The sequence below is a fragment of the Monodelphis domestica genome, chromosome 1, assembly GCF_027887165.1.
Source record: "Monodelphis domestica isolate mMonDom1 chromosome 1, mMonDom1.pri, whole genome shotgun sequence".
Taxonomy (NCBI): Eukaryota; Metazoa; Chordata; class Mammalia; order Didelphimorphia; family Didelphidae; genus Monodelphis; species Monodelphis domestica.
Window position 1 is genome coordinate 704,665,735 of NC_077227.1, and position 24,176 is coordinate 704,689,910.

The 24,176-nt window shown below is 39.5% G+C and overlaps 1 long non-coding RNA gene across 1 annotated transcript in view; it reads right to left on the reverse strand.

Moving 5' to 3' along the window:
- Window positions 1-3,437: 3,437 nt before the first annotated feature.
- The window catches only part of LOC130456311 (uncharacterized), a 29,188-nt gene continuing 8,449 nt past the window's right edge, over window positions 3,438-24,176 (reverse strand). The window contains exons 2-3 of the long non-coding RNA XR_008914970.1: window positions 11,738-11,810; window positions 3,438-3,632 (exon numbers count right to left, since the gene is read on the reverse strand). This is a non-coding gene — a long non-coding RNA (uncharacterized LOC130456311). The remainder of the gene's footprint in view (window positions 3,633-11,737; window positions 11,811-24,176) is intronic.

The window sequence follows — 24,176 nt, forward strand, 5'->3', positions numbered from 1 at the left end:
GTGTAATGGAGGGGCAGCTGGATGGCATGGTGGCTAGAGTGCTGGACCTGGAGTTAGTAAGCCTCATCTCCCTAAATTCAAATCCAGCCTCAGACACTTACTAGCCATGGCCCCTGGGCAAGTCATTTAACTTGTTTGCTTTGTTTTCTTCCTCTGTCAAATGAGCTAGAGAAGGAAATGGCAAACAACTCTGGTATCTTTGCCAACAACACCCCAAATGGGATCCCAAAGAGTTGTAAACAACCCTTAATGACTGAACAACAAAAATTGGTATAGAGAGAAGAGAGCTGGGTTTGGGAGTTTAGAGGAAGTTCAGAGCTCAAATACCAGCTCCATCACATTCTGGGGGACAATCAAGAAATCATCGAACCTCCATTTTCTCATCTCTAAGTTGAAAAGTTTAGATCAATGGTCTCTAAGGTCCCTCCTAGCTCTAAATCTATGCTTCTTTACCTATACTGCTCATGGGGTTATTGGGAGGATCAAATGAGATAATATATATAAAACCCTTTACGTAATCCATGGCCCAGAACCAAACTCAAGATTTGTTCGGAATGAATTCAATCTTGGAGGCATCTCAAACACATTTTTCTCTTTGGCTCATGTCCCCACCCAGGATTACCCCTGGGACCATCTGAATTTGGCCAATAGCTAGTTCTCCAAAGAAAATGAAAAGGACCCTCAAATCCCATGCAAAAACTCAAGCTGCAACATATCAGATACTGAACACTTCAAATATTCAATCCAACAAATATTCAACCCAATAACCAAAACACACACACACACACACACACACACACACACACACACACACACACACTTTCCAGTGGGCTTTGCCTTGTCGGACATGATTGAAATAATTGAAATAACCTCCCCAAGAATTATGGAGTTGAGGTCAGAAAAAATACTAGAGGTCATTAAAGTCACCACCCTTTCCTTTGCTAGGTACCACCTTCGTTCAGATCGTACATAGTCCACATTACTAATAAGCAGTGAGATCTGGGTTTGTCCCCTTAGTCTTATGGCGCTGTCCTTTGTTGTTCCATAGTTATGCCTCCTACTTGGTCCAGGAATTTGATTTTGTCCAGAAACTCCTCCTACCAGGGTCTAGGAAGCATGGTGCCGGAACATGGTGTTATCTCTGATTCCTCCTGGGGATCTAAGAATTCCTCACTGATGCCAAGTCACCCTTATTCAGTAATCAGTTTGGCCAAAGGTGTCCTCACTTCTTATCACTGACTCCATCCAGAGCCACCTCTAGGGCCATGGTGCCCTTGGAGGTCACTGGGGCTTCACAGATCGAATATCAAATCCTGATGGTTTTTAAAACCCTTCATAACCTGGGCCTTTCCTACCCTATGGCTCTTTTTATACCTTACTCCCTTCTATCCCTACGATCCAGGGACATTGATCTTGCTGTTCCTTTCATATGACACTCGCCTGCTGATTCTAAACCTTCTCACTGGCTGTTGTCCATAGATGACGCTCTCTCCTGTCTCATAATTCCCTCCTAATTTCTCTGGATTTCTTCAAGTCTAGCTAATATCCTACATTTGGCAAGAAACCTCTCCTAGTCCTCTTTAATCTTAGCACCTTCCCTCTGAGATAAATTCCAATTTGGCCTCTCTATATACCATTTGTGCATTTGTTGTTGTTGTTCAATTATTTCAATCATGTCTGACAAGGCAAAGATACTAGAGCAGTTTGCCATTTCCTTCTCTAGTCCATTTTATATCTGAGGAAACTGAGGCAAATAGGGTGAAGCAATTTACCCAGGATTACACGCCTAGTGTCTGAGGCCAGATTAGAACTTGGGAAGATGAGTTTTCCAGTTCCCAGGCCCAGCCCTCAGCACAATATGGTACCACATAGCTGCCTAGTCAAATTGTTTTCATATTGTTGCCCCTGTTAGACCACAGTTTAATTAGACCATGAACTCCTCCTGGGAATTGCCTACAGGTAAGGTTCAAGCTGGGATACGCAGAACTCATTCATCTCAAAACAGTGCCAAAAATTGCATCTATGCGCTTATTACATTTTGTGTAGGAAGACACTTTCACTGCTAGAACAAAGGCTTCATTTGTGCTAAACTTGTAAAGAAACAGTTCACCTTGACAAGAAATCCATTTTATTATGAGAGGGAACACGTATTTATTGAGCACCCACTATTCACTAGGCATTGTGCCAAAGTCTTGCTTATATTATCTTACTTGAGCTTCCTAAAAACCTTCAGGAGCTAATTTTGATCATCCCCATTTTACAGTTGAAGAAACTGAGGAAGACAAAGGTTTAAGTGATTTGCCCAAGATCACATGTCTAGGGAGTAGATATAAACTGGATGTGAACTCGATTTCCTATTTCAGCCACATCTGCCTCTGTGGGAATCACTAATCCTTTACCCATTTGTCACAGACCATGGAGATACAGAGAAAAAGCAAAATAAAATAAATAACCAACAAAAACCACTTATCCTCAAATAGGTTATAGTCTAAAAATGGGAACAATATGCATGTATAAAGCTATATGCAAGATCAGTAGAATAGCTGGAAGAAAACCCTAGGAGGGGGACCAGAAAAGTGATCTCCTGCAGAAGTGAATCTTCAAGAAAGTCAGAGACTGGAAGAAAGATGTGAGGAAGAAGCCCATAGCAGAGAGGACGGCAGACAGTGCAAAGATATCATGATAGAGAAAGAAGGTTTTGCAACAAACTGAGTAATGGATCCATCAGAGTGATTGACAGGAGCATGTGACTGGGAGTCACATGGGAGCCTAAGGCTGGAGATCTGAGGAAAGGTTCTAAGTCCCAGCTGTCTGGGCACTTCTCTCCTGGAAGGACCTTGATTGGAAAGGCTAGGGAAACAGGTTTCTGCTTCTCCTAATAACAACTGAAGAGAGAAATCTTTTAATCTGGCTGCTGGCAGCTTGAGTAAAGAAGATCGAGGACACACTTAACCTCTGGACCTGTTTGGACAGTTATCAACTGAAGATCCTGGCCCATTTGATTGGACTCCATTTGTGAGACTTGGTTATTGGGGAAGATTACTGCTTAGCTTAATAAGATAGTTTTAGATAGATTTATAGAAATTAGAGTGTAAGATAACTTGTAGAAATTCTCCTAACCCCTGTTCCTTTCTCCCCTTCCCAACCAATTAATCTGAATTTTTATATGTTTCCCTCTTGTTCATTGAGATAGGAGATAGAATGTGAGAAACTGCAAGTAGAGGAACATGTTTGGACTCCAGAATCCACAAAGGGTACACTTTCAGGAGAAAGCAAGATGGCACACCCTTTGGAAGCACAGTAATTGAGCTATCATCAGGGGAGCATAATGCATGGCATTCATATTTTCTCATTGAATTAAATTAAACAAAAAGGATTCTCAAAGTAAAGCCATATGGGATAATGGAATCATCCATCTGTTTCTGGGAGGAATGTTAGTACTCCATTATTAGGGACAGGAGGAAATAGAAGAAGCTCAGAGAAGAGAACCAACTTGCCTAGACACACAGGCATTAAGTAGTAGAAGTCATTCAAATACAGTTCCTTGGACTCCAAATCCAGTGGTTTTCTTACTTCCCTCTGTTATCTTCTATCTCATGTATGCAGACCAATGCATGACTCAGTTTCTCCATCTGCAAAATGAAAGGGTTGAATATGATGGTATCAAAGGGTCCTTTATAGCTCTATTTCCTTTCATTCTTATATTTATACACACAGATCTTCTGGCATTCTTTCTCACAGCAAAGAAAGATAGCCATAGAACCAGTTCCATCAGATATACTCTTTCTCTTCTTCTTCAGGAACAAGCTTGGTAATAATTAATGACTGCATTCAACTACATTTTTATTGTTATTATTGTTTCTATACATTGTTGGATGTAGATATATGTAGTTTTCCTGGTTATGCTTACTTCACTTGGGATCAGTTCATAGAAGTCTTCTCATACTTCTCTAAAGTCATCAAATTCTTTGTTTCTCATGTCTCAGTAATACTCCATTACATTTAAGTGCCATTATTTGTTTAGCCATTCCCCAAAAGATGTGCATGGACTTTGTTTCCAGGTCGTTGTTCACACACATAAGCATGTACACCCATAACACACATTATGTATATATAAATGCTGCTTTGAATATTTTGGTATATATAGAATGTGAACTCCCCATCCCTACAACATCAAATGCCTACTAGTGAGATCTCTTGGTCAAGGGGTGAATGAAAATTTTAGTCCTTTTTTAGCATAATTCCAAGTTGATTTCCACAGAACTCACCAGGAAACTTGTATACAGTCTCATTAGGGCAAGAACCAATCCCTAAATGGGACCACTTTAGGACTTGCAGGTTTCCTCAGGTAAAAGGAACTACTTGGTAGAAGAGCAACATATAAGTGAAAAAGAAAGCAGATCTTAATGCCAAGGAAAGTTTTTTGCTCATGGAGACAGTCCAAATCATGTGTGTTCTCATAGAATCCAGCTCCAGAACATCTCCTCTATGAAGGCTTCTTCACTGGCCCCATTGTTAAGTGATTGATGTCAACATCTTCTCTCATATGACTTTGAATTATTCTCATGGCTAGAAATAACCCATCATGATTATGAAATTCAGAGGCAACTAAGTGGTTCAGCAAATAAAGTGCCAGGTTTGGAGAAAAGAGGTCCTAGGTTCAAATTTAGCCCGAGACATGTCTTAGCTGTGTGACCCTGGCCAAGTCACTTAACCCACATTGCTTAGCTCTTACCACTCTTCTGCCCTGGAATCAATACTTATTATTAATTACAAGATGGGGTAAGAGTTTAAAAAAACAACTAATTGCCTAGCCCTTACTGCTCCTCTGCCTTGGAACTGATATTTAGTATCAATTCTAAGACAGAGGTAAGGGTTTTTTTTAAAAAATGATCAGATTCATTTTGAAAATAGAAAAACAGAATCATGCATTAGTCTGCATACATATGATAGGGGGCAGCAAACTGTAGTTGTGTGTGTGTGTGTGTGTGTGTGTGTGTGTGTGTGTGTGTGTGTGTGTGTGTGTGTTTTAATGCCCAAGAGTCCAAAGATCTGGTTTTCAATTCTAATTCTGTTATTTCCCTTAACCTCTCTGGACCTAATCCTCTGTAAAATGAAGCATTTGGACTAGATGATCTCTAAGGTCCCTTCCAGTTATAAATCTAGGATCCCATGAACCTTCCAGCCAGGCATATTCCGGTAAATGTTTAACAACTGGCTTTCCAAAAACAAACAAATAACTAAATGTTCATACAACATACTTTTAAGCTCATTCTGGATTATTGTGTTCACATCACTTCCTTAAGCCTAGACAATAAACATAATAATAAACCAAGACCTGCTTTGCCTTTGTCATTTTCCCAAGTATAAAGGTTTACAATGAAAATTTAACTATCAGCTCTCCCGTCTGCCCACAACCCTTGCTTCCAGTTCTAACTTCTCTAACCCTTCAGGTTTACAAGTTGATTTAGGGCAGTATTTATTTCTTTTTTTTTTTTAATAATAGTTTATTTGATCATTTCCAAGCATTATTCATTAAAGACAAAGATAATTTTCTTTTCCTCCCCCCCCCCAACCCCATAGCCAACGCATGATTTTACTGGGTATCACATGTGTTCTTGATTCGAACCCATTGCCATGTTGTTAGTATTTGCATTAGAGTGTTCGTTTAGAGTCTCTCCTCTGTCATGTCCCCTCAACCGCTGTAGTCAGGTAGTTGCTTTTCCTCGGTGTTTCTACTCTCACAGTTTGTCCTCTGCTTATGGATAGTGTTTTTTCTCCTAGATCCCTGCAGATTGTTCAGGGACATTACACCACTATCAATGGAGAAGTCCATTACGTTCGATTATACCACAGTGTATTAGTCTCTGTGTACAATGTTCTCCTGGTTCTGCTCCTCTTGCTCTGCATCACTTCCTGGAGGTTGTTCCAGTCTACATGGAATTCCTCCACTTTATTATTCCTTTGAGCACAATATTCCCTCACCAACATATACCACAATTTGTTCAGCCATTCCCCAATTGATGGGCATCCCCTCGTTTTCCAATTTTTTGCCACCACAAAGAGTGCAGCTATGAATATTCTTGTACAAGTCTTTTTCTCCATTATCTCTTTGGGGTACAAACCCAGCAGGGCTATGGCTGGCTCAAAGGGTAGACATTCTTTTGTCGCCCTTTGGGCATAGTTCCAAATTGCCCTCCAGAATGGTTGGATCAATTCACAACTCCACCAGCAATGAATTAATGTCCCTACTTTGCCACATCCCCTCCAGCATTCATTACTTTCCTTTGCTGTCATGTTAGCCAATCTGCTAGGTGTGAGGTGATACCTCAGAGTTGTTTTGATTTGCATCTCTCTGATTATAAGAGATTTAGAACACTTCTTCATGTGCTTATTAATAGTTTTGATTTCTTTATCTGGAAACTGCCTATCCATGTCCCTTGCCCATTTATCAATTGGAGAATGGCTTGATTTTTTGTACAATTGATTTAGCTCTTTATAATTTGATTAATTAAACCTTTGTCAGAGGTTTCTATGAAGATTTTTTTCCCAATTTGTTGTTTCCTTCTGATTTTAGTTACATTGGTTTTGTTTGTACAAAAGCTTTTTAATTTGATGTAGTTGAAATTATTTATTTTACATTTTGTGATTCTTTCTATGTCTTGCTTGGTTTTAAAGTCTTTCCCCTCCCAAAGGTCTGACATGTATACTATTCTGTGTTTACCCAATTTACTTATGGTTTCCTTCTTTATGTTTAAGTCATTCACCCAATTTGAATTTATCTTGGTGTAGGGTGTGAGGTGTTGATCTATTCCTAATCTCTCCCACAATGTCTTCCAATTTTCCCAGCAGTTTTTATCAAATAGTGGATTTTTGTCCCAAAAGTTGGGATCTTTGGGTTTATCATATACTGTCTTGCTGAGGTCGCTTTCCCCCAGTCTATTCCACTGATCCTCCTTTCTGTCTCTTAGCCAGTACCAAATTGTTTTCATGACTGCTGCTTTGTAATATAGTTTGAGGTCTGGGACTACAAGGCCCCCCTCATTTGTGTTTTTTTTTCATTATTTCCCTGGATATCCTTGATCCTTTCTTATTCCAAATGAACTTTGTTATGTTTTTTTCTAAATCAGTAAAGAAATTTTTTGGAAGTTCCATGGGTATAGCACTAAATAGATAGATGAGTTTGGGTAGGATGGTCATTTTTATTTTATTGGCTCGTCCTACCCATGAGCAGTTAATGTTTTTCCAATTGCTCAAGTCTAGTTTTAGGTGTGTGGAGAGTGTTTTGTAGTTGTGTTCATATAGTTCCTGTGTTTATCTCGGGAGATAGATTCCTAGGTATTTTATTTTGTCTAAGGTGATTCTGAATGGGATTTCTCTTTCTAGTTTTTGCTGCTGAACTATGTTGGAGATATATAGAAATGCTGATGACTTATGTGGGTTTATTTTGTATCCTGCAACTTTGCTAAAGTTGTTGATTATTTCAATTAGCTTTTTGGTAGAATCTCTAGGATTCTTTAAGTAGACCATCACGTCATCTGCAAAGAGCGATAACTTGGTCTCCTCCTTGCCTATTTTGATGCCTTCAATTTCTTTTTCTTCTCTAATTGCTACTGCTAGTGTTTCTAGTACAATATCAAATAGTAGAGGTGATAATGGGCATCCTTGTTTCACTCCTGATCTTATTGGGAATGCATCTAGTTTATCCCCATTGCAGATGATATTAGCTGATGGTTTTAGATATATACTGTTTATTACTTTTAGGAACGATCCTTCTATTCCTATGCTTTCTAGTGTTTCTAATAGGAATGGATGTTGTATTTTATCAAAGGCTTTTTCTGTGTCTATTGAGATAATCATGTGGTTCTTGTTGGTTTGCTTGTTGATGTGGTCAATTATATGGATGTTTTTCCTAATATTGAACCAGCCCTGCATCCCTGGTATAAATCCTACTTGATCATGGTGGATGACCCTTCTGATCACTTGCTGGAGTCTTTTTGCTAGTATCCTATTTAAGATTTTTGCATCTATATTCATTAGGGAGATTGGTCTATAATTTTCTTTCTCTGTTTTTGACCTGTCTGGTTTTAGAATCAGTACCATGTTTGTGTCATAAAAGGAATTTGGTAGAACTCCCTCTTTGCTTATTATGTCAAATAGTTTGTATAGTATTGGGATTAACTGTTCTCTGAATGTTTGATAGAATTCACTTGTGAATCCGTCAGGCCCTGGGGATTTTTTCTTAGGGATCTTTGATGGCCTGTTGGATTTCATTTTCTGATATGGGATTATTTAAGAATTCTATTTCTTCTTCTGTTAGTCTAGGCAGTTTGTATTTTTGTACATATTCATCCATATCACCAAATTGGTGTATTTATTGCCATATAATTGGGCAAAGTAATTTTTAATGATTGCCTTAATTTCCTCTTCATTGGAGGTGCTGTCCCCCTTTTCATCTTTGATGCTGTTAATTTGCTTTTTCTTCTTTCCTTTTTTTAATTAGATTGACCAGTACTTTGTCTATTTTGTTTGTTTTTTCAAAGTATCAGCTTCTTGTCTTATTTATTAAATCAATAGTTCTATCACTTTTGATTTTATTAATTTCTCCCTTAATTTTTAGGATTTCTAGTTTGGTTTTCTGCTGGGGGTTTTTAATTTGATTGCTTTTGAGTTTTTTTATTTGCATTTCCAATTGTTTGATCTCTGCTTTCCCTAGTTTGTTAATATATGAACTCAGGGATATGAATTTACCTCTGATTACCACTTTGGCTGCATCCCAAAAGGTTTGAAAGGATGTCTCGCTGTTGTCATTTTCCTCAATGAAATTATTAATTGTTTCTATGATTTCTTCTCTAACTAAATGATTTTGGAGTATCATATTGTTTAATTTCCAATTAATTTTTGATTTGGTTTTCCACGTACCATTACTGATTGTTATTTTTATTGCCTTGTGATCTGAATAGGTTGCATTTATTATTTCTGCTTTTCTGCATTTGTATGCCATGTTTCTGTGACCTAGTGTATGGTCAATCTTTGTGAATGTGCCATGTGGTGCTGAAAAGAAGGTGTATTCCTTTTTGTCCCTATTTATTTTTCTCCATATGTCTATTAATTCTAATTTTTCTAAGATTTCATTCACTTCTTTCACCTCTTTCTTATTTATTTTTTGATTTGATTTATCTAAATTTGATAATGGTTGGTTCAAGTCTCCCACTAATATGGTTTTACTGTCTATTTCTTCCATCAGTTCTCTTAGTTTCTCCATTGGAAATTTGGGTGCTATATTATTTGGTGCATACATGTTGATTAGTGATATTTCCTCATTATCTAAAGTCCCTTTTAACAAAATATAATTACCTTCCCTATCCCTTTTGATCAGGTCTATTTTTGCTTTGGCTTTATCAGATATCATGATTGCCACTCCTGCCTTCTTTCTGTCAGTTGAGGCCCAGAAGGTCTTACTCCATCCTTTAATTCTGACCTTGTGGGTGTCAACCCACCTCATGTGTGTTTCTTGGAGACAACATATGGTAGGGTTTTGGATTCTAATCCATTCTGCTATTCGTCTACGCTTTATGGGTGAGTTCATCCCATTCACGTTCAAAGTTATGATTGTCACTTGTGGACTCCCTGGCATTTTGATATCCTTCCCTAATTCTAACCTTTCTTCTTCAGCTCTAAGTTTTTAATCCAGTGATTTATTTTAAATCAGTCCCCCTTGTCCCCTCCCTTGATATATTTCCCTTTCTAGTCCCTCCCTTTTTGTTCCCTCCCCCTACCCCCTCTTCTTCCCTCCCTTTTTTGTGTCCCCCCCTCTACCCCCCTTGGTTTTCCCTTCTCCCTACCCTTGTTTGGTAAGATAGAATTCAAGATCCCAATAGATCTGGATGTTCTTCCTTCTCAGAGTTGATTTCCCTGAGAGTAAGGTTTAAGTAAAAACTCTCTTCCTCTCCTTCTTATAGGAGTTTTCTTCCCCTTCCCTTCCTGTGTGAATCTTTATGTGAGAAGGATTATTCTATTTGATTTTTCTTTTCCCCCTATTTACACATTACATTTTCCATATATTAATATATATATAGATTGATATAAATGTAGTCCTTATAGAAGAGAGTTTGAGTAAAAGAAAAAGAACATTTTTCTCCTTTTCCCTTTCCTTCATATTTACCTTTTCAGGTATTCCATACTCTTTGTTTTTCAATATCGAACTTTCCACAGAGCTCTGGTCTTTTCTTTGCAAAAACTTGGAAATCTTCTATTTTGTTGAATGCCCATACTTTCCCTTGGAAGTATATAATCAGTTTTGATGGGTAGCTGATTCTTGGTTGAAGGCCCAGCTCTCTTGCCTTTCTGAAAATCATGTTCCATGCCTTACGATCATTCAGAGTGGAACTTGCAAGGTCTTGTGTGACCCTGATTGGCATTCCTTTATATCTAAAATGTCTTTTTCTGGCTTCTTGTAAGATTTTTTCTTTTGCTTGAAAGCTTTGGAATTTGGCAATTACATTCCTGGGAGTTGTCTTTTGGGGATTTAGTGTGGAGGGTGTTCTATGAACTCTTTCAGTGCCTGTATTGCCCTCTTGTTCTAGGATCTCTGGGCAATTTTCTTTGATTATATCTTGTATTACGATGTCGAGTTTGCTGTTTACTTCTGGCTTTTCTGGTAGTCCAGTTATTCTTAAACTGTCTCTTCTCCCTCTATTTTCCAAGTCTATGACCTTGTCAGTGAGATATTTTATGTTCTCTTCTAATTTCTTGGTCTTTTGGCTTTGCTTTATTAATTCTTGCTCATTTTCTTCCAGCTACCTAATTGTAACCTTTAAAGCCTGGTTTTTCTTTTCAGTTTGGTCACACTGGTTTTGTAGATGCGTGAATTTCTTTTACTTTATTTCCCACTTTTACTCCCAGAAGACTTCCATCTTTTTGATCATTTCCGATTCAAATTCTTCATGGGTTTGTGGAAAGTTTCCGTTTCCTTTGGAAGGTTTTGGAGCATTTGCTTGTGTTTCCTCTTCTATCTCCTCTGTATTTTGCATTTTTGCTCCATAAAATGTGTCTAAAGTCGCCCCCTTCTTCTTGTTTTTCTTGGAATTTTGAGGCTTTTGTGCTTCTATGCTCTTTGCCATCTCTATCTGAGTGGGGAGGACTAGCTATTCTTATCTCTGTCTGGTGTTCAGAGGCTTTAGCCCCAGGCAAATTGTCCATTCTCCACAGCTGTTCTGTTTTCCAGGGGATGCCAGGAATTTGCTGGTGTTTTGGTGTTACTGCTCTCCTCAGTTCCCTCCCGATGCTTCTCCGTTGCCTTACTTCCATGCTCTGAGCCTGGCTTGGCACTCTCTGCAAGGTGTTTCAACGCCTTTGCCGACCAGAAGACTCAGCACTTGGGGGGGGCGTGGCTTCCCGGAGCTCTAAGGGCTCCTGATAGGATTAACTTCCGCTGGGTTGGAGTGAGTATGCCCTGAGGCAGGGACCTTCTGTGAGACTCCTATGGAAGGATCCAGCCAGGGGGCTACAGGTCCCCCCCCCCATTTCCGTGCTGTTTGTGTTGGGTGCCCCCGCGACTGAGTCAGGTTGTTTTCAAGAAGCAGCCTTCAGAATAGCTGGCCCTGAGGCTCTGAGGTTCCCTCTACTGCCTCGGACTCAGCACTCTGGGTTGGGGGGATGGGTCCTGGGACCTTCCTTCTGCCAACCCCTTAGGTCCGAGTGATCTTGGGTTCTGGCTTTTGGGGGGGGGGCATACCTTTTGATCCAGGTTCAGGAGGAGGATTCCCAGGGTCTATGTTGTTGTACGTTTTGAATTTCAGTGCCGTGCCCTAGGAGCATATAGATTGACATCGGTAAGGAACAGTTTCAGGAGGTCTGAACTTTAGCTTTCTCTAAGCCACCATCTTGACTGGAAGTGCAGTAGTTATTTCTATTTATCTATTTATCTACCTACTCCCCTCTCTCTCACACACACACCATGCCTAGCATGATGAGAGATGCAGGACAAACGTACAGCAAATCTTTGTTGAATATATTTTTAAAAGGAAGAAAGGAAAGATCTGTAAATAGCTCTCTGTGTGCTGCATATGGTGAAGAACCCTTGTTCAAGTATATGGCTGCCTTGGAAATGTGAACGCCTAAAGCAGATGGGTTCTGTTATCCTATATGAACTGCCTGGACAGTCACTTAAAGTCCTCATGTAGACAGCTCTATCAATTGTGCTGTGAACTCGTAACCACTATTATTACTAAGTGGCTGCTTTAAGGAAGTCTCAAATACTCCATAATTCAAGAATCATGTTAAATGCCATAAGAGTATGAGAAGCTTGTTCTCAAGCAATAATTTTGCTAAAAGTTCATCTAGTTTTTTTGTTGTTGTTATTCCCTGTTCATCTTGAGCCTCTAAGGACACTTTCTTAAAAATAAGATGATTTTCTCCTATTGTACAGCACTGAAAAAGAGGAGGGAGGGAGAGAAAGGAAAAAAGAAAGAAGAGAAACAGACAGAGGAGGGAAGGACACATGGAGATAGAGACAGGGAGACAGAACAGGCAGAGGGAGAGACAGAGAGGCAGAAATAAACAGAAAGGCAGAAAGCAACAGAGATGGAAAAAGAGGTAGAGACAGGAACAGAGATGGAGAGAGGGGAGAGTGGGAGAGAGAGGGGAGAGGGAGAGAGGGAGAAAGAGAGAAAGAGAAGGAGAGAGAGAAAGAAAGGGAGGGAGAAAGGGGAGGAGGAGAAAGAAGGAGAAAGAGACAGAAATAAAGGGAGGGAGAGAGGAAAGGGGAGAGAGTCAGAGAAGGAGAGAGAAGGAAAAAAAGGGAGGGAGAGAGAATGAGAGGAAGAGAGAGAGAATGAGAGAGAGAGAGACAAAGAGCAAGAGAATGTGAGACAGACTTAGAGGGAGAGAGAGTGGGGATAGAGAGAAAGGAAGGGGGAGAGAGTCAGAGAATGAGAGAGATGAAGAACAAGAGAATATGAGAGACAGAAAGAGAAAGAGACAGACAGACAGACAGAGACAGAGACTTAAACAAGGAAAATGTTAAGTAAGAAAAGAGTTTTTTAAAGAAAGAAATCAGAGAAGAAAGTAAAAGAAATGAAAGGCAGGGGCACAAATGGGGGAAAGATTCAAGGAAAATTAAAAGATGCAGAAAGGAAGGCGAGCTGAAGAAAGGAAGCAGGGGAAATGAAAAGGAAGAAACGATGCAAAGCAGATAGAAAGATATTGTTTTTAGTTAGAGATCATGTTGCCAACCCCCCTCAGTGTGCACCTAAGGAAACTGAGGTCTAGACTAGGTCATGAATTGTCAAAATTATAACCTAACAAGTAGTAGCAAAGAAGGAAGACCTTAATTCAAACCTGAAATAGGGGTTTTCTCCAGAAAAATTTCCCTGAGTTATTCTTTCCACAGCTTACACACTGTATTGGTTACAGTTGCTGAGTTTTGTTCATAATAATTTCTGGGATCGTACTTTAGGTATTGCACTTTATCCTAAGGATCCAAAGCATCAATAATATTACTTTCCTCTTACTCTCCTCCCTGAGAATGGCAGAACATCTATCTGGGCAATAGTATTTTACCAAAAAATATATATCTTAGGTGACTTCTTCAAGTTCAGTTAGCAAATATCAGTCAATCAACAAGCATTAATTAAGTGCTCAGTATATGCCAAATTCTCTGCTAAACCTTGAGGAATTCAAAAAGAGGCAAAGAATAGCCCTTGCTCTCAAAGAGCAAAAGGAAGACAGCCTGCAAACAACTAGGTAGAAATAAGATAATTGTAGTTAGTTTGTTCAGTCATTCGAGGCATGTCCATCTCTTTATGATCCTATTTGGGGTTTTCTTGGCAAAGACACTGGAATAGTTTGCCATTTCTTTTTCAGCTCATTTTACATTTGAGGAATCTGAGGCCACCAGGATGAAGTGACTTACCCAGAGTCACACAGCTAATAAATGTCTGAAGCTTGATTTGAACTTAGGAGAATGAATCTTCCTGGTTCCAAGCCTAGGGTTCTATCCACCTGGCCATCTAGCTGCCCACCAATAAGATATACAAAAGATAATTGGGGAATAACCACATAAGAAAGGCACTAAGATTAAGGAGGACGAAGGAGGCTTTTTATAGAAGGTGGGAACAGGGTCCTACATATTCTCTACAGGGTCCTAGATGTGCTCCTACCATTGAGCCATGGGGTGACAGGTGGATTGAGGGCAAGGTTCTAGCTTCTTTTTCGGGAATGCTTGAGAAATAGTTAAGAGGTGGGAGACTCTGGATGTAGAATGTTACATGTACTGCCAGATATCGTTGTTGTATTGACTGATTTTTCACTGAATTGTTTTTTCTCCTTCCCCTTAATTCTTTACCATAAGGGATGACTCCTCAAGAGGAAAGAATATATTCAGAAATAAAGATGCTGACAAAAAAAAGGAAAACAATTAAGAGTCTGTTTCTATAAATACATTTTCAAGGGACAGTAAAGATTTTGACAATTCTGACAGTTCTGACTCTTAGCTTCTAGATCCCAAGGATTCATCAGGTTCTAGATTAGAGCTGGAAGAGACCTTCAAGAACTCTAGTCTAAACCTTTTATTTACAAATGAGTAAACTAAGACCAAAAGAGATTAAGTGACTTGCCTATGGACGTGTCACTTAAGTCCCACTGCCAAGTCCTCACTGTTCTTCTGCCTTGAAACCAATACACAATATTGATCCTAAGATGGAAAGCCTGGCTTCCTTCAAGTCTTGGCTAAAATCGTATCTTCTATAGCCGTGTTGGCAAAGCCATGGCACAGGGGCCGGAGGGGGCTGCTCGTTCCCCCTCTCCACAGAGCCAGAGGACATCTTTCACATACCAGCCCCTCTGCCCAGAAGCAGAATGTAGGCACTGCCTCACTCTCTGTCTGGGGTAATGCAGGGGGCTCATAAGCTTGAAAATGCAGTTTGGACACATGATCTCAAAAATGTTCACCAGTGCTATTCTAAAGGATCCTTTCCCCAATCCCCCTCAATGCCAGTTCCTTCCTTCTATTGATTCCCTCCAGTTTATCCTGACTATAGTTGGTACCTGAGAGTTTACAAGTTGTCTCCCTCATTAGGCTGTGAGTCCCCTGAGAGCAAAGACCATTGCTTTTTTTTTTAAACCCTTACCTTTCATCTTGGAGTCAATACCGCCTATCGGTTCCAAGGCAGAAGAGTGGTAAGGGCTAGGCAATGAGGGTCAAGTGACTTGCCCAGGGTCACACAGCTGGGAAGTGTCTGAGGTCATTGCTTTCTTTTATTTATACTTCCAGCATTTAGCTCAAAGCCTTGCACCTAGCAGGCACTTACTATTTATTGATGGAATCGCCCAGCTGGTGATTTGCTTTCATTTAGAATTAAAGGTAATATAAAAATGGAAGATAGCAATAAAAATTAAAAATCACTGAGAATGAATTAAAATTCAAAAACCTTCTCAACTATGCATCCTGTTCCCACTATCCAGCTGACTTAATAAAATGGAGAGCTGTTGTAGTATAGCATAATAAGCTCCAGCCTTGGAATCGGAGGACAGGACCACAAGGCCCTCTTCCAATATTGTCTAATTAGAAGATCGTGGGCAAATCATATGCTCTCCCTGACCCTGGTTTCCTTGCCTGTAAAATGGGACTAGTGATACCTGCATAGCCTGCCTCTCAGAAATTTTTTGATGAAAAGTAATTTGTAAATCTTCAAGTGTTGTTGTCATGAGGATTTGTTGCTACTCTTATCCAGTACTTAGTATAGTTCCTTGGTAGGTTCTTACTAACTATGTGGGTGACCTTGGTCAAATCACTTGACCGTGTTTGCCTCAGTTTCCTTATTTGTCAAAGGAGTTAGAAAAGGAAATGGCAAAGGACTTAGTAGTTCATTGCTTAAGAAACGCCCAAATGGGATCATGAAGAGTCAGACACAACTGAATCAACTGAACAACAACTGGCTTGATTGATTACTATATTGTTCTCATTTCTTTTAATGAAATACAGAATCATAGATCTGCAGGTGAAAGGGACTTTAGGGTCTTGGTGTCCAACCCACTCATTTTACAAATGAAAAACCAAAGCACAGCCAAGTTAGTTGATTTGCCCTTGGTCACACAGCCAGGAACGCTCTGAGGTATGATGTAAGCTCAGATCTGCCTGACTCCCTCTTCTAGGCTGCGATCCAGCCAAATTAGCCCTCTCTTTCTTCTTTATATATGACATTCCATCTCAGAAGTAGCTAGATGGTGCAATGGTTAGATCACTTGGCCTGAAGTCAAGAAGATAGTGTAAAAAGTAAAATTAATGACAAAAAATAAAAATATCATATTTTAGATTTATTAAATTATCATTAGAAATCAAGGAATAAAGAAGATACAAAATAATGATTAGCCCATTTAAAATCCCCATGCTTAGCTTACCACTGCCACCATGCTGGCTGCAAGCCCAAGAAAAAGACCCAAGAGGACCACCCACTCTAATATCCTCTGCCTACAAGAAGTATGTAAGGACAGGAAGTCAGTGGGCTCCAGGGAAATGTAGTTCTTTTTTAGGGTAACAGATTTTCAAATAGACAACAGGAGTTTAAATCCAGTCTTGAACACTTACTAGCTGTGTGACCCTGGGCAGGTCACTTAGCCATATTTGCCTCAGTTTCCTCAACTGTAAAGTGGGATTAATAATAGCACCTACCTCAGGGCTGTTGTGAGGATCAAATGAGAAATCTTTGTAAAATATTTAGCACAATGCCTGGCACATAGTAGTTGCTTTATAAACTTTTGTTTTTCCTTTTCTTCCTTCTCTATGCCTTCATATTGACTGGCTCCCTTACTTTGTATGCACTCCCTCTCTTCTGCCACTTCCTAGAATATTTTGGACCATCATCTACATAAAGTCTTTCCTAATCCCTCCCTCTCAAAACACTTGATATTGAACTTTCTATTCATTCTGTATATTGTTGTTCTTTTGTCATTTGTTAATTGTGTTCATCTCTTTGTGACCTCATTTGGAGTTTTCTCAGTCAAAAGACTGGACTGGTTTGCCCTTTCCTTCTTCAGCTCATTTTATAGATGAGGAAACTGAGGGTAAAGTGACTAGTCCAGGGTCACACAGCTAGTAAGTATCTCAGACCAGATTTGTGCTTAGGTCTAATGACTTCAGGCCCAGTGTTTTATCCACTCTACCACCTAACTACCCCATTTATTCTGTATATGATTATTCAAGTCCTTGTTGTCCCTCCTTTCCCTTGTTAGAATATAATCTACCTGGGAGAAAGGATTGTTGGATTTGTATCCCCAGCACCTGATGTGGTATCTAGCAAACAATAAGTGCTTTATAAATGCTGATTGTTGTTAGAGATTCATCATTTCTTATAGCACAATAATAGTCTATTAATCCCTGTACCACAATTTATTCAACCATTCCCTCTCAGTTTCTAGGTCTTTGCAGCCACAAAAAGTGCTGCCACTAAAATATTAGCAACCGATTGATGGGCATTCGTTAAGCACCTACTATGTGCCATGCCTATGCTAGTGAAGAAGATTCAAATAGAGAGAATGAAGCAGTCCCTTCTCCCAAGGAGATTCTCTTCTAATAAGGAAGACAAATATACATAAATTTTATCTACAAAATTCATCATTGACCTTAGGTCAATAGAATAGGGATCTCTGGGTTATTTCGATTAGCATTTGTCACCCATGGAAATAAATTCAAAATGGTTTATTTTTTAAGGGGAGAAACCCACAAAAATGGTTTTAGGCTTAAAAATAAATAAATAAACTGCATACCCAGAAAAGAAAGCTTCAGGAGACCTCCGACCTTGTACTTCCTGTCTTTGCACACTTTTTAAAATGCCACAAGTGGCTTTTAAGTGCTGTGGGGGTGTTGTTTTGCAAGCATATGAATGAAGCTCTATAAAAGTTTACAACATTTTAAAAAATGAGAAAGACTGAGCCAAAATAAACCCTGAGGGAAATTAACGTTCTCATTACCTTCATTGTGTTGAATCTCTTCAATAACTTTACCTCAGTATTCCTGGAAATGGGTACTACCTGGGGTTCTAGAACTGAAAGGCAAAACCACTACCATTCTCCATATAATTATGTACCCTCATGGATGGAATTTTAGCTTTGTTCAAAGAGATGGTGCTAGTTTGTAGAATGCTAGGGAGCACAGTGGGCAGAGCACTGAACTTGGAATCAGGAACATTCATCTTCATGAGTTCAAGTCCAACCTCAGATACTATCTGTGTGACCCTGGGCAAGTCACTTAACCCCATTTGTCTCAGTTTCCTCATCTGTAAAATGAACAAGGAAAGGAAATGGTGGACCACTCTAATACCTCTGCCAAGAAAATCCCAAATGGGGTTATGAAGAGTCAGGCACAAATGAACAAAAACATTTTTTTTTCAATTTTATCTTTATCGTGCAAAACAGGCTTCCATTTTGGTCCTTGTTGTAAGAGCAAAGTCATACATAGCCAAAACCCCAAAATAAAAGAAAAAAGACACTGATGTGAAAGACGACTCCAATAGGTCTTTCTCTGAAGGTGGAGAGCATTTTCTAGCATAAGTCTTTCAAGATTGTCCCAGATCATTGCATAGCTGAGACTAGTCAAGTTTTCCCAGATGATCATCGTCCAATATTGCTGTTACTGTGTACAATGTTCTCCCAGTTCTGCTTATTTCACTCTGCATCAGTTCCTGCAGATCTGTCCAGCTTTTTTTGAAATCACTCAGCTTATCATTTCTTATAGCACAGTAATATTCTATCACCAATATATCCCACAACTTGTTCAGCCATTCTCCAACTGGTGGACATCCCTTCAATTTCCAATTCTTTGCCACCACAAAAAGAGCAGCTCTACATATTTTTGTACAATGAACAACATTTTACAGATGAAAAGGATCTAGAAAGGATCTAGAAAGAAGTAGCTTAATTGTCTGAGGTTGTACAGTTAATGGTATAGCCTAGAATCTAGAACTCTGGCACCTGATGAATTTTTAAATCTCCATCTTGCTTGGTCTAGCACCCAGGATTGTGCACGCCCACACTACACGGGCATGTGCTAGTCAATGACAAATCAGAAATAACTAACTGCCCACCTGGGCTGTCCTAAGCCAAGCTTGAGCCACCATTGGCACTTGTGAGGCACAGGAAGTGAGGTAGGGAACAGCCTCTGGGATTCGCTCACTTCCTGTGGGCAGAGCTAGACGCCAGTTCGTGCTCACCATAACAGAGCATCAGGATTCCCCGAGTCCCACTGTTCCTATAACTCAGGAATCAGCCCCATCCATTTTGAATTTTATTATTTACACAATTGTTGTGAGGCTCAAATAAGATAACACATGCTGTAGTGAGAGGAATACATGCCTAATTGGCTAGTTTTTCTCCCCTTACAAGGCAGGAAAAGCCTTTGGTTGGTCCAGTGTCCTAAAGCTTAAGCCTTTATCATAGCTTCCTGGGCAATAGTCCACATCACAAGAAGTCAGGGCTACCTGGGACATGATGAATGGACGTCCCACTGGTATGACAGTCATTATGCCCAACACATCCTATTGGTCTGAACCTTTTCCATTTGACATAATGAATTCTGTAGATGTAATTTGGGTGTATTTGCTTTTGTCATTCAAATGGAAACTCTGTGGGAGAAGAAAATGTTTCATTTCACAGGGGGTGGGGAGTATGCATCCATGCTAAGTAGTCTTTTTGTGCTTTGCCCAAATAAACCACTTTTTGTTGATACATAGAAAAAGGTTTTATATTGTGCCCTCAGAAGGGATGAGCATATTAATTGTTTTTAAAATTACCTTCCATCTTAGAATTAATACTATATATTATTTCCAAGGTAGAAGAGTGGTAAAGGCTAGGCATTAGGGGTTAAGTGACTTACCAGAATCACACAGATAGGAAGTATCTCAAATTCAATTTGAACCCAGGACCTCCAATATTTAGCCCTGTCTCTCTATTCAATGAGCCACCTTGCTACTCCTGAGTTTTTTATGGAATTTTGAATTTTTATGAAATTGAATTTTTATATGAATATGCATTTTTAAACTTTTTATGAATACTAATTTTGTGGAAATAACTACATGAAATTATGAAAAATGAAATGAGAACATTATATGCAGTTATAGAATTCATGTTTGAAGAGTAAATTCCAATAATTCCAATAATAAGGGGATGTTAATAAGGAAAGTCACATAGTGGGGTTTCAGCGGATGTTTCCATCCTTCCTGGGGGCTGCTTTGCAGTCCCCAGTTTCCATGTGTGACCGTGTCAAACAGTGTGGTCTTTGATGGCTCCTTGCAGTGAATTTCCACCTCCAGAGAAAAAATTGACAAATAGAAATTTGAAAAACACAGTTTACATATACTTTTTTATGAATGAATACCTTCTCTGGTACCAAATGGAGAAGGAAAGATGGAGATACCTAGCAATTTCAATGTAACTAACAACAAATAATTTTTTTTCATTTTTAAACATTTATTAGTATTTACTATGTACCAGGTACAGCTAGTTGGTGCAATAGGTAGAGCACTAGGCTGAGAGTAAGAAAGACTTATCTTCCTGAATGCAAAACTGGCCTCAGGCACATACTAGGTGTGTGACCCTGGGGAAGTCATTTCATGCTGTTTGCCTCAGTTTCCTCATCTGTCAAATAAGCTGCAGAAGGAAATGACAAATCACACCAGTTTCTTTGTCAAAAAAATCTCCAAATGGGGGTCACAAAGAGTCAGACACTACTACTAAATAGCAATAACAACAAAATGTGAAGAAGGCATAGTTGAGCTACCACTCTAATTATAGTTTGCTCCATGATGGTATTTTTATAAAATATCCATCATATCTTTTTCCTCCCTTCTCCTGCTTTTCTTTTTCTTCTGTGGATATGATTCCATTCTAAATATTTCTTAGCATGATTTGTCATTTTAGTCATTCATTCTAAGTTTATGGGATAGATTTTGAAAAAAAAATATATCCATTAAACACTCAAGCAGTTACAGATTCACGGGTGGTATGGAAAAGAGAGACAAGTATATGTGTAGGCAAATAATATCACCAGCAGAAAAAGTTGGCATAAAGCAAGTTTAACAATATCTCTCTATGAGACTTCTGAGCAAAGGCAAATTTACAGTGTAAATAGTGAATTGTTTAGTTGTTTTTTTCAGTCCTGTCCAATTCCTTATGACTGTGTTTGGGATCTTGGCATTGGAGGGGTTTGCCATTTCCTTCTCCAAATCACTTGACAGATGAGGAAACTAAGGCAAATGGGGGAAATGACTTGCCCAGGGTCACATATCTGGAAGTGTCTAAGGCCAGATTTGAACTCAGGAAGATGAGCTTTCTTGCCACTGAACCACCTAGCTGCCTTGGAGACATTCTACTTTATTTTAAAAATCCCTTCAAATTGGCCTAAATTCTTTAAATTAACATTGTTGAGGCAGCTAGGTTGCACCAGATCAGGAGTCAGGACCAGGGTTCAAATCTAGCCTCAGAAATTTCCTTGCTATATGACCCTGAGCAAGTCACTTAACCCAGATTGCCTAGACTTTGCCTTTTTTCTATTTTAGAATTGATACTAAAATAGAAGGTAAGGTTTGTTTTTTATTTTTAAGTTAACATTACTGTTGGATAGAACATGTCATTCAGAGATCTTAGGATCATTTCAGATGTGCTCTAAGCTTTATGAAACTGAGCAAAATGAGTTACATGTGTAACTAGAATGGAGCAGCTCTCTCAAATGGCACTGGGCATCCATATCTTTGAGAAGGTATGTGCAAAAGTAAGAATTTAATCAAAGCCTTGTTTATGGAACTGCATTACCAAATTGGCATTTGGCTCAAACAGCAGGGGGTTAAATATTTTACTGATATTAACATTTGAGTTAATATCCTCAGTCTTAGCCTCCTCTCTCCAACTCATTCTTATTGATATAACAATGATTTTTGTTGTTATTGTTCAGTCATTTTTCAGTTGTGTCCAATTCTTCCTGAACCCATTTGTGGTTTTCTTGATAAAGATACTAGCATGATTTGGCATTTCCCTCTCCAGCTCATTTTACATATGGGGAAACCAAGGCAGACAAGGTGAAATAATTTGCCCAAGGTCACACAGAAAGAAAAGCCTTTCAGAAGGTTGAACCCCATTTTCTCAGTCCTCCTCCTCCTTAATTCCTCTTCAGCTTTTGATACTACTTATCATTCTCTTCTCCTTGACACTCTCTTCTCTAGTTTTTCATGACCCTCCCGTCTCCTGGGTCCCCTCTTTCTTATCTGACCACTCCTCATTTTTTTTTCTGAATCTTCATCTCAGACATGCTCAGTGACTATGTGTGCCCCATCGGGGTTCTTCCCTGGGCCCTCTTCTCTACTCTTCTGCTTTCTAATCGCATTAGCTCCCACAGATTCAATGATCATCTCTCTGCAGCTATTCTATTTCTTTATCCAGCCCTACCCTACCTCCTATAGTCTCTCATCTCCAACGTCCTATTGGACATCTGGAATGTATATAGACATCTAATATTCCACATGTCCCAAACTGATCTCATTCTCTTTCCCTGTACCCGGCTCCCCACCATGTTCATCGCTCCTTCTCACTTTCCTGTTACTATTGAGAGTACTGCTATCATCAGGTCACCTAGGTCTATAACCTAGGTGTCATCCTCCTCTTTTTCTCACTCTTGCTCACCCCACCCCATTTCCCATCATTTATCAAGTCCAGTCAATTCTTACTTACCAACATCTCTAATATATACCCCACTCTTGATCTTTGGCACTCTCTAATGCAAGCACAAGACTAACAAAAGCTCTTCTGACCTCACACCTGTATGACTGAAGTAGCCTTCTGGTTGGGTTTTCTACTTCATCTCTCCCCACGCCAAACCATCCTCCACTCAGTTATCAAATTAACCTTCCTAAGAACTGTGGGAGTAGAAATACAGAAGAAAAACAACTGCTTGATCACATGGGTTGATGGGGCTATGACTGGGAAAGTAGACTCTAAATGATCACCCTAGTGTAAATATCAATAATACGGAAATAGGTCTTCATCAATGACACATGTAAAACCCAGTAGAATTGCGTGTTGGCTATGGGGTTGGGGTGAGGGGAAGGAAAGAACATGAATCATGTAACCATGGAAAAATATTCTAAATTAATTAATTAATTAATTTAATTAATCTTCCTAAATTGTGGGTCTGAGCATGTTGTACCCCTCCCCTTCCCATTCAGTAGACCCCAATGACTCCCTTTCACCTCCAGGATCAAATATAACATCATCTTTGGCTTTTAAAAATCCTTCATTACCTGGACCCTTTCTTTTCTTTCTAGCCTTCTTATTATATCTTCCTCCCTTTCACATACTCAGTTATCCAGTAACATTGGCCTTCTTGCTCTTCTTCCCACATGACACCATCTGACGTTTCCCTAGCTGTCCCCTAGAATTCTTTCTCTACTCATCTCTGCCTCCCTGGCTTCTATCATGTCCTTCAAGTCTTGGCTAAAATCCCACCTTCTGCAAGAACCACTCCCTAATTCCCTCTTAATTCTAAAGCCTTCTCTCTATGATATCTCTAGTTTATCATATGTGCATTGTTACATATCTTGTTTCTACAGAAGTGTTTGCGTGCTGTCTCCCCCATTTGATAGAAATAAATGCTTGACAATATGACTTGATTTCTGTTCACATTTGGATTGGACTAGATGACCTCTGAGATGAGATCTTCAACCTCATCAGGATGCTTTCTTGCTTTAACCCATCAGAGCCCCCATGCCATGCCTACAAGTTTTACCCTGCTAGTTGTTAAACAAGAGATGATCATACGCTTGCCTCCATAAGACAAACATCTTAGTCAACCAGCCACATTATCCTAATGGGTCCATCCTCATCATGCAGTCAATCCTCCTCCCACATTGCCCTTGACGCCAGGAGAGGGTGTTGCTTGGGTACCACTTCAAGGACTTTTCAGCACATGCCTTCCTGCTTTCTCATGATTTGAGCATCAAAGCAAGACCCCCTGGTTCCTGAGAGATGCTGTGTTTACAAGGGCTGGAGGGCTCTGCATGACGCATAGAGGAAAGCTGGTCCCATTACTGTCCTCTGTGGAGTCTGAGGTTAGTAGCTGTAAACTGTGGTTGTGGCTAGAAAGGAGGCTCAGCAAAAATGCCATCTCACTCCCTGCTGATTGCAATCCCATG